The 11,558-nt window shown below is 39.7% G+C and overlaps 1 pseudogene; it reads right to left on the bottom strand.

The window, feature by feature from the left end:
• Positions 1-11,119: 11,119 nt before the first annotated feature.
• Positions 11,120-11,237, bottom strand: LOC126274445 (5S ribosomal RNA; annotated as a pseudogene).
• Positions 11,238-11,558: the final 321 nt, after the last annotated feature.

Below are 11,558 nucleotides of genomic sequence, written 5' to 3'. Positions count from 1 at the left end.
CCCATTTTCGGTCTTCACCATTATCCTGCCATCATTTTTCCATATGTTTCATACACCATATCTCCAAATCGCGTCGTTATAAATGTTTATTCTTTCAGAAGTGAGATCCTCTCATATTGTCAGACCGGATTTGGCGAGTATCTTCTTTGGTCTTAAGATTTCGGAGCAACTGTACAACACGATCTTCCCAATTATTGGTCTAAGTTCCGTAGATCCTGGGATGCCACGTCCCACTCTATGACTTCTGTCAACATCATTCAGTACCACCAGCAGGCCTACCTTCTTATGGACAATATTCGTCACTAATTAGTCTCATTCTCTCTGCTGTTCTCTGTAATCCAGAACCGTATGAGATTATTACGTCTCTGACATTGTAAAGTTTGCCAGAAAAAAACCAGTAAGTGCAAGAAGTATGTTCTTTACAAAACTGCCGTCTTTGGGTCAGTACTCAAACAAACGTCGCGAGAGGATCGGCATGTGAAAGTAATGGTGCATCGAGCAAAGCATGTTTTAAAGTGTCAAATTGTTCCTGAGCTTGGCTGTCCTAGCACCAGTTAGTATTCGTATCACTAACCTGACCCAACTGTGGAGTGTGAAGAGCCTTTTAATAAGCCAAACCACGAAAGAAATTTATGAGCCTAAGAAAACTTCTCACTTGGCGTTTAGTTGTTAAAGTGACACTATCTCGAATGGTCTGAATTTTGTCTGGCTCCGGTTTAATTCCAGAAGCTGAAATCATATATTCTAAAAATTTAATTGATGTCTTTCCGATTTATTCAGATTTATACTAATCCCTTGTTTTGAAAAAAATTCTATCAGTGAATTTAAAGTGCTACTGTATTGGTATCACGTTTTCTCTGCAGTCAGCATGGCGTCTCCATACGTAGTGATTCTGTTCTTTAATTCTTCGGGTAGAATGGAGTTAAATCCCCTGATAAATGTTGCTGAAGAAATGTTCAAGCCCAGAAATCTCTGTGACAATTCGTCTACGGCGTCTCGTCTGACTGTTTCTGGTACAATGATTTCATTTATTTGCCTCGAACCCAGCACAAGTCAGAGACTTTCTTCGGCACGAAATGTAAGGACAATTTGCTGTTTCAATGATGCCTCTCTGAAGCATGGATTCAGTCTCCTGTTTTATATTGTCTCTATAAATGAATGGAAGTGTGGAATGTCTTCCTACAAACGTATTGTTCGGTTTCGCTTGAAATTCGTAAAAAAATCTCCTAATCGTTCCTGGAATGTTGTCAAAAACATCAGCATGCTTTTGAAGAATCTGCTGTAATCGTTGTTTGTCGTGTCACATGTGGCTTTGCAGCTGTCTCCTTTGGCCTGTATTACCACTAAAATGTTTGTTGGCGATTCGTTATCTTTATTTGCGCGAGAAAAGTCTATGTTATTTAAATGTGTCGTGTACCAATCAATGTTTTTCTTTGCGGGTAAGAAATGTCTGTTGATGTCCTGTTTCTCTCTCGATAAGCTTTGTTCAAAGTTTGATTAAATCTGAGCATCATTGTTGTATAGCGATATGCAAGAATTGTTGAAATTCGTCGCTGGTTCGTGTTTAGGAAATCGATACCCAATATTGCTTCAGTTGTAAGTAGAGGTACGATCAGAAAGTTTGCGGAAAAAGTGTGACCTTAGACCATGAATCCAGATGTGTTTGTGATTTGATATCAACTTCTTTTTCTGCAACAGCACGTTTACTTTTAAATATGTGTAACACGCAAAGTCCTTTACCTGTAACGGAACCTTTTATTTTAATTTTGTGTAAGGGTACATCAGGGGCAAGATCCGTCTGAATTACAGTAGTTGAATGGTGAATCGCTGATAACTGTGATGGGAGAGCCTGAGTCCAAAACTGCATCGAAAGAGTGTTTTCCTATTGTATACTGACGATTGGATAGTAAATGTATTTCTATGGTTCTTCTTTTTCTCGCAATATCAAATCTCTAATGTTTTCTAACAGATCATATTTTCAAAAATGTTGTATCGCCGAGCGCATCTTCTGGCGCCTGCATTGTCGACCTCCGCTGTCATAGCTCTGTGTATTGGGTGATTAAACTTCAACTATGTGTACTGTTCTTTGTTGTTCCAGATTGTTCGGTTAGTGCTGCTGTCGATGGAAACGGTTCTCTGGCTTATTTAAATGAAGATTTTGTTGGTTATTAAAGTTTCGTTTTCTCCAGTTTTCGCTACTCCTTTTCCCGTAACTGTTATATTGGTTCTGATAGTGTCGTCTGTCGTCGTGTGAGTTCTGGTGATATGTTTGTTGTCTGTGATTGTGTAAATTGCTATTCCCTGTACGTAATTATTTCCTGAATTATTATTGTCTATGAATGACTGTGACCATAACTGATGAAGTTGCGTCCTGCTCTGAATGTCTGCTGGTTGTTGCGATGAAAATTATGATTCTGCTGGTAATTCTTCTCATACGACCCATTAATGTTATGGGTGTTATAATTTTGGTTTTGATGTCGTCTGTCGTTGCCAAAATGGTTACGTCTATTGTCGCTAAATAACCCTGACTGATTTCTGTTGTTTCTGTTCTGATGGATATGGTTTAATAATGTTATCCCTCCACTGGGCATATGACTCCTCATTCTCTTAGTAATTGTATCTGAATGCGTGAATATTGTCTTTCTAGTGTCCTGTCTGTAGCGAAATGCTCAAGGATCTTGGTAGTTTCGAACTGGAAATTTGGATTCACGCGGAAGGGCTGTAAAGTTCTAACAAATGTTGGTTTTGTTGTGTTCAAAAAATTGTGTGAGCCTTTCAAATTGCGAGTTTTCAGAGTTTGGTTAACTTAGAAGTTTCCCCTTGACACTACACTATGTTGTCTGAGACCAGTATGCTGCAAAGAATGCGCTCTGAAATTCTTCAACTGAAAAACATTGTCGTGGTATCCGTCTCATTCTCATTGCTGGTTGTCCTTCAAAAAAAATCCAGATAAGTTCTAATTTGTGTGTGATCGGTGATAGAGAAGAGCCAAACTACTGGACTCAGTCTAACGGATGTAAGTCGTTTGCCCCTTTTCGAATAACTTTAAATTTCCTTACTGATAAAAAGTGTTTGCAGTCAAATCTGTCGTATCTCTGTGTATCGTAAGAATTTTGTCTATTGGAGTAAGTGCGCGAATGTTCGTGTTTGTACGAAGTCTCTTTCTCTCAGAGATCTGTTTAAACGTTGGTGAATATTTCTCATTTCGTGTTCGTTGTAGTTTGCTGTGAAATTGTGAGTACAATACTAAGAAGATAGGCTCTATACAATTTCTGCAAGATAAGCGCGAATTTTGTTCACTTCTTTTTGTGCTGTCGGTTATTAACTCTTCTGAGGATTGGTATTCCTTGTTCCTGTAAAGAGTGCTTTACGTGAAAAATCATCAACCTGAGCGTTCAGTGTCTCGCACTATTCCTCCGTTCTGACTTCGATCATTTTTGTGTCTGTTTACATTTGCTGTATCTTTTTTGAGTGTATGTGTGACTTGTTTTGCAGTTTGGTTACGGCTAGGAACTACCTTTCTGATCTTAACAATAATTAAAGCTTTGTCTTGACAGTATGTGTCAGTGATTCCTTTATTAAGCCTTCCGTCTACTTCAGCCTCTCTTTGCGAAAAACGTTGTTCTGTGTGTGTGTGTTGCTGCAATCTCCTCGATTCTAGAAGCTACATACTGAATTCCTGTTCTAATTCGTTTTTGTTAATCCCTTTCAAGTAATTATGTGTTTTCTTTTAGTTGTTTCCCAGGTTCCTTTTGTCAGATTTGTGAGTAGTTCAAATTGTTTTGATATTTTATTGTAATAACTGCCGAAGCAGAATACCAAGGTAATTGTTCTCCTAAGATTTCGTAATGGTGGTGGTGATTAGTGTTTAACGTCTCGTCGACAACGAGGTCATTAGAGACGGGGCGCAAGCTCGGGTGAGGGAAGGATGGGGAAGGAAATCGGCCGTGCCCTTTCAAAGGAACCATCCCGGCATTTGCCTGAAACGATTTAGGGAAATCACGGAACACCTAAATCAGGATGGCTGGACGCGGGATTGAACCGTCGTCGTCCCGAATGCTAGTCCATTGTGCTAACCTCTGATTTCGTAATGCTTGTTGAGTGATGAACCTGTTGTATGAATAATGTATGAAAATTTTTGCATTGTCTGAGTGGCTGTCCTTTTCAGTGGAATGGATTTGCAACATTTAGCCTCGAGTTCTGACTATCCTCAGAGAAAAAAATGATCAAGTTTACAAAAACGTCGTTATCTGGATTTTGAAACTTTCTGATTGATGAGTGTCGGTATTAACTGTACTCCAACTGAGCGGACGGGACGTAGCAGCGCCCTGCATTATTGCATCTAAGTTAAGGTCACTTTTATTATCAACTGTATTATCCGAAATCAAATTATTGCTGTTTGCTGAATTTTGCGAATCATTTTTCTGCGAGTTGATTGTGGTACGCTGCTTACTACTTCCTATGTTACGTGGCACGTTGGCAACAAGATTAATGCATTGCTCAGATTAAATGATCAAAAACATGACAGTTGGTCGCTCTAATAGCTGTTAGGAACAAAATTTGTTAGTAAACGGCACAGGGCCAAAGCACAATTATGAATAATGTAAGGCGAGAACAGTGCACTTATCTGACTTTAAAAAAATAACTGATGGCTTTCAACTAAAGCACACTTTACAGAAACAAGGAATACCAGTCATCACACGATTTTAAACAAGGACAGACGGCAGTTAACTGACAGCACAAACAAGAAGTGAACAAAATTCGCGCTTATCTTGTATAAATTGTAATTAGACAATCTTCTTAGTATTGTACTCACGATTGCACAGCAAACTATAACGTACACGAAATGGGAAATATTCAAAAACATTTAAGCAGACCATTAATAGAAAGAACCTTCGTACAAACACACGAACATTCTCGCACTTAATAGACAAAATTCTTACGATACACAGAGATATACGACCGCTTTGACTACAAACACTTTCTATCAGTAAGGAAATTTAAAGTTTTTCGAAAAGGAGTAACGACTTACATCTGTTAGACTGGGTCCAGCAGTTTAGTTTTTCTCTACCACTTACTCTACAATTTGAAAAGCTCACACAATTTTTTGAACACGTGGTACAACAAAGCCGACATTTGTTAGAATTTTAGAGCCATTCCGCGTTAATCCAAATTTCCAGTTCGAAACTTCCAAAATCCTTGAGCATTTCGCTACAGACAGGACACCAGAAATACAATATACATGCATTCTGAGACATTTTACTATTACTACAGAATGAGGAGTCATATATCCAGTAAAGGAATAAAATTTTAAACCATAAACATCAGGACAGAAACAACAGAAATCAGTCAGGGTTATTTAGCGACAATAGACGTAACCATTTTGGCAACGACAGACGACATCAAAACCAAAATTATAACACCCATAACTTTAATGGGTCGTATGAGAACAATTACCAGCAGAATCATAATTTTCATCGCAATAACCAGCAGACGTTCAGCGCAGGACGCAACTTCAACAGTTATGGCCACAGGCACTCACACACAATAATAATTCAGGAAATAATTACGTACAGGGAATAGCAATTTACACAATCAAGACAACAACCACATCAACAGAACTCACACGACAACAGACGACACTACCAGAATCCATATAACAGTTATGGAAACAGGAGTAGAGAAAACTGGAGAAAACGAAACTTTAATAACCAACAAAATATTCGTTTAAGTAAGCCAGACAACAGTTACCATCCACAACAACATTAACCGAACAATCTGGAACAACGCAGAAAAATACACATAGTTGAAGTTTCATCGCCCAGTACACAGAGATAAACAGCGGAGGTCGACAATGCAGGCACCAGAAGATGTGGTCTTTTAATATATGATCTGTTTAGAAAACATTATTCTTGTTGTGGTCTTCAGTCCAGAGACTGGTTGATGCAGTTCTCCATGCTACTCTATCCTGTGCAAACTTCTTCATTTCCCAGTACCTACTGCAACCTACATCCTTCTGAATCTGTTTAATGTATTCATCTCTTGGTCTCCCTCTACGATTTTTACCCTCCACGCTGCCCTCCAATACTAAACTGGTGATCGCTTCATGCCTCAGAATATGTCCTACCAACCGATCCCTTCTTCTAGTCAAGTTGTGGGACAAATTTCTCTGTTCCCCAATTCTATTCAATACCTCCTCATTACTTACTTTATCTGCCCATCTAATCTTCAGCATTCTTCTGTAGCACCACATTTCGAAAGCTTCCACTCTCTTCTTGTGTCAACTATACAGTCCACTTCCATACACGGCCACACTTCATACAAATACTTCCAGAAACGGCTTCCTGACACTTAAATCTTTACTCGATGTTAACAAATTTCTCTTCTTCAGAAACGCTTTCCTTCCCATTGCCAGTCTACATTTTATATCCTCTCTACTTTGACCATCATCAGTTATTTTGCTCCTCAAATAGAAAATCTCATTTACTACTTTTAGTATATAATTTCCTAATCTAATTCCCTCAGATTCACCCGATTTAATTCGATTACATTCCATTACCCTCGTTTTGCTTTTGTTGATGTTCATCTTATATCCTGCTTTCAAGCCAATGTCCATTCCGTCCAGCTCCTCTTTCATGTCCTTTGCTGTCTCTGCCAGAATTACAATGTCATCGGCGAACCCCTCGTGAGATAAGCCTCTACATCCTTACATCTGGCCTCTAGCCATCCCTGCTTAGCCATTTTGCACTTCCTGTCGATCACATTTTTGAGACGTTTGTATTCCTTTATGCCTGCTTCACTTAATGCATTTTTGTATTTTCTCCTTTCATCATTTAAATTCAGTATCTCTTCTGTCACCCAAGGATATCTACTAGCCCTCGTCTTGTTACCTACTTGATCCTCTGCTGCCTTCACTATTTCATCCCTCAAAGCTACCCATTCTTCTTCTACTGTATTTGTTTCCCCCATTCCTGTCAATTGTTCCCTTATGCTCTCCCTGAAACTCTGTACAACCTCTGGTTCTTTCAGTTTATCTAGGTCCCACCTCCTTAAATTCCCACCTTTTTGCAGTTTCTTCAGTTTTAATCTACAGTTCATAACCAATAGATTATGGTCAGAGTCTACATCTGCCCCTGGAAATGTCTTACAATTTAAAATCTGGTACCTAAATCTCCGTCTTACCATTATATAATTTATCTGAAACCTTCTATCTCCAGGGTTCTCCCATGTATACAACCTTCTTTCATGATTCTTGAACCAAGTGTTAGCTATGATTAAGTTATGCTCTGTGCAAAATTCTACCAGGCGGCTTCCTTTGCATTTCGTATCCCAATCCATATTCACCTACTACGTTTCCTTCTCTTCCTCTTCCTTCTGACGAATTCCAGTCACCCATGACTATTAAATTTTCGTCTCCCTTCACTACCTGAATAATTTCCTTTATCTCATCATACATTTCATCAATTTCTTCATCATCTGCAGAGCTAGTTGGCATATAAACTTGTACTATTGTACTAGGTGTGAGCTTCGTGTCTATCTTGGCCACAATAATGCGTTCATCATGCTTGCACTATGGTAGAACTAAGCAAAAAATGCACGATTTCGCAATAGATACAGCATAGGTCTCTTCAGTTGCCCTTGAAAAAATACTTTTGTGTCAAATATAGAACTTTACGCTCAGCAGAATGGTTGTGAGATATCACAGGATATTGTCAACGGAGAATTCAATAGTCTGATACAGTTTCCTCTGTCCCCCCTCCAAGCCCACTCACACATGAACTAATCTGCTGGTGCCACGGTTATCGATGTCAGTGGAATGGACACAGTTTGTATCTTACACTGAGCCTTCGTCAATGATAACTTCAAGAAACGATTCTACAATATTCTGGTGCTGTACTGTGTGCAACCATGTTACTCTCGAATTCTACTGCATATATTTTACCGGCAACAGTACTCATACTCAACACACTAAAAAAACTACTGTTCATTACATAATGACTGATCCCTAACTTTGAACTCATAGTGTGGTCACAACGCGTTACGAACCTTATCGGAATCGTGGACAGGTCTACTTTTATTTAGTGTACGAATATTATATCTTAGTTGAAATGAGGGTCACATATGAAGTAATATTTAAGAGAAACCGTGGTTTCTCTAGCTTTTTTGGCGCGTGTCAACTATAAGGATTCATGGAAATCAGAGCGTACTTAGGAGATGAATTTCCTTTGCACACTTCAATGATACAACAACCTTGTTCTATTTTCATTAGTTTTGATTACTCATATCATCACTATACAGTCAAGCGCAAGAGTCTGCAATTGAACTTACCGTTGTAGCTATTGCAAAGGAGAAGGGCACTTGAGTTAAGCTAGAACTTTTGTTGGTTACATCATACGTCTTTACTGATGAATACTCCTCTTGTTTTTTTAGTTTAAGAGTTTGTAAATCAGTTGTGTTAGCAGCTGCTATACATGCGAGGCTATGGTGGAGCGTAGTTGTCACACCAGCTTACCGCCACTATTGTAACGCGCCATAAGGGCCTGTTCGTCACCAAAGAACGATAACTTCGTAGTCGCATTCCAGTATTGCTTTTCCGCGTTCAGTTTTTGTTGGGAATAGAGGGAAATAATATACGAAATTTCAAAGAAATGCTCCATATGCAAGTAGCTCAATATATGAACACTTATGTACCACATTCGAACAGTAAAAGGAAAAGTTGATTAGTTTGAATAAACTTTACAGTAAAGAATGATAACTGAAATAAGACCTATTTAACCGCTTTCGCTGCTGGCTGTGGTCTCGCTGCTGCTGTTGCAGTCGTCTGCTTGGATCTTGCTGTGTGAAGACAGTGGGCTCTTTGTGCATATGTAACTAAGTTTGTATACATGACTCACTGAATTCCTCTAGACACTTTGGGGAAAACTTTCCAGAGCGGAGCAACACAACCGTATAATATCATTTACTTTAAAATTCTCGTTCTCTTTCGCTACTTCGTTCTGGACAAACGCTCAAATAAGTCCAATAGGGTTCAATTCTCAGTGCGCTGCAAGGAACCAAAGAAGTTTATATTTCCTTGTCCACTGATCGCAGTATCTTTTCGTCGTGTGATATGGAGCTTGATTTAAAATAATTGCAGATCTGTTTGGCAATTTTCCAAGAACGCTTCAAACTACAAAATTGACGACAAGCCGCGATGTAAACACTTCAACAATCAACAATGAAGTGAAAATATTGTTCAGAGGTCTGGCAACATAGCACACGTGAGCACGCGGAGCATAGAAACGCAAAAGCAAATAAATTAAAGCTGTGATATTAGCGCTTTATATAGACAACGTGCATAAAAATGTAACAGCTATGAAGGCAACAACAGAGCTTGCATTTACACTTTTTGTCTTGTTAATATGTATCACCACTACACCAACTGCAGCAATCTATGCCCCCATTACTGGGACGAAACGATTAGTAGGAAAGCAATGACAAATCTATTTCTGTATGAGTTGTAGTTTTCGTGCAACATCTGAAATCCCAGAGGTACTCATGAATAATTCTGTATCAGTAAAAGGAAGTTATGAGATTAATACGATACAGAAAAATCTAAAGGTATTTCGTAACATGGCCTGTGCAAACAGAATATCGTCTCTTAGTCACAAGAATTGAACAGATGCATCTTCATGGGTTTCAAATTAGCATCACATTACTGCAAGTGTAATATGTGGAAAACATGAATGGCTATGTACACAAAAGGTTTAATAAAGACCATAGACGTCAGTGAAACCTGAACTGAACAACTCTTTGAGTGTTATACTACCTCAGCAGTAGTCTTGGTAGTATAAAAGATGGAAGTTGTGACTATCTTCAGTCCCCCCCTTCCGACCCCTCCAAAGAAATATTTGAAAGTGTATTAAGTTACTGGATGGGATACCAATAAGACTTTATAACAATAATTGGTAATAACTGGGAAAGTGATGTTATGTAAAGATTTCGATATAGATTTCATCTCGAATAGTTCTGATCGAGAGCACCTAGAGTTAGTGATGTCCAGCTTCGGTTTGACCCCCACGATAATGGTTTCAACAAAAATGAAAGGACATATGCTACAATGACTGATAATTTATTTCTAATTCCAACAGTTCTTCGCGAAACAGTTGTAGGTCTGTTTAGACAATTCGTAGGAGGCGGGAAATATCCAGAGACGTTCCACAAGAACTTTTCATGGACTCTTACTATATGTGAATGATCTAATATCTTATTTAAATCAGGATCCAAAATAAAGTGGTTTTTTTTCCCTTTTATAAATAGTAAGAGCGCTAACTTCGATTTCACGCTTAGGTAAAATATTTAGTGCACTGAAGACAGTAATTATAATTAAATGTTAGGTTTTCACAATGGCATCTATTTCAGCGGCTTTATTTACCAGTGAAATATGTTGTGAACAGTTTATTGGAGGCTGAGAGTAGCAGATATATTGAGAAGAATATCATCAGACTGGAAACCTCCCCATGGGCTACCATCTTACCATTGTGGAGAGGTCTGTGTGTAATAGTGAGCCACTAAGCTATGCTCGTGGGAGACAGCACCCAAAAAGGGACTCCCACGTCACACTGGTCAGTTGGTGAAGGACCAGACAAAGAGTAGCCCCCTGGGGACCTCTTTCTTGGGAGTCGTTGGTGGCAACCACGAAAGTCGACAGCTAGGTCTGACATTGCTTACTTGTTTCAGACTCGTTTTTCCTTTCCTGTTAGCCTGTTTTGGCCACCTCGTGATATTTTCCACCTTGAAGGTACTAGGTTTTGAGGTCCAGGGGTTGGGGGCTTTCACTTTCACTCTCTTTATTCTCTTTGATGGAGTAGAGGAACAGACCCCAACGGCAACGTCGACAGAGAAAGAGACTTTCAGAACAATGTAGCTGGAATGAGAGCACTCCATCTTCAGGCCACAAGTGGCCCATCGGCACCATCCGACCGCCGTGTCAATCTCAGCTGGGGATGCGGATAGGAAGGGCTTGTGGTCAGCACATTGCTCTCCCTGTCTTTACGATGGTTTTCTGTGACCGGAGCCGCTACTATTCGGTCGAGCAGCTCCTCAATTGGCATCACGAGGCTGAGTGCACCCCGAAAAACGGCAACAGCGCATGGCGGCCCGGATGGTCACCCATCCAAGTGCCGGCCACGCCCAACAGCGCTTAACATCGGTGATCCGACGGGAACCGGTGTATCCACTGCGGCAAGGCCGTTGTCTGGAATGAGAGGTTACTCACGAAATGCGATAGGAACAGAAACAAGGTTATGGTGTCTGTCGGCAGCAGGATATAATCAACGGTGGCATGTAAAGGCCCGGGCAGAAGGCTTATAACTTGGGCAGACAGGCCTCATAAGGCATCGTGAAGGCAACCTAAGGTAAAGAGATCTAAAATAAAAGCTCTTGGTCCTCCAGGTTGGTGGTTGTACGATGGACTGGTGTCTCATCTACAAAACACGTTAAAAAACTCATAAGTTTAATAGGAAGAAGATGGACAGATCTAATAGAAAAAACTAAGGCAAGAAAAAAGGCAAAAGATA

The sequence above is a fragment of the Schistocerca gregaria genome, chromosome 5 (assembly GCF_023897955.1).
Source record: "Schistocerca gregaria isolate iqSchGreg1 chromosome 5, iqSchGreg1.2, whole genome shotgun sequence".
Taxonomy (NCBI): domain Eukaryota; kingdom Metazoa; phylum Arthropoda; class Insecta; order Orthoptera; family Acrididae; genus Schistocerca; species Schistocerca gregaria.
The sequence above is the reverse complement of the archived record's forward strand: the minus strand, read 5'-3'. Positions and strand labels throughout refer to the sequence as shown.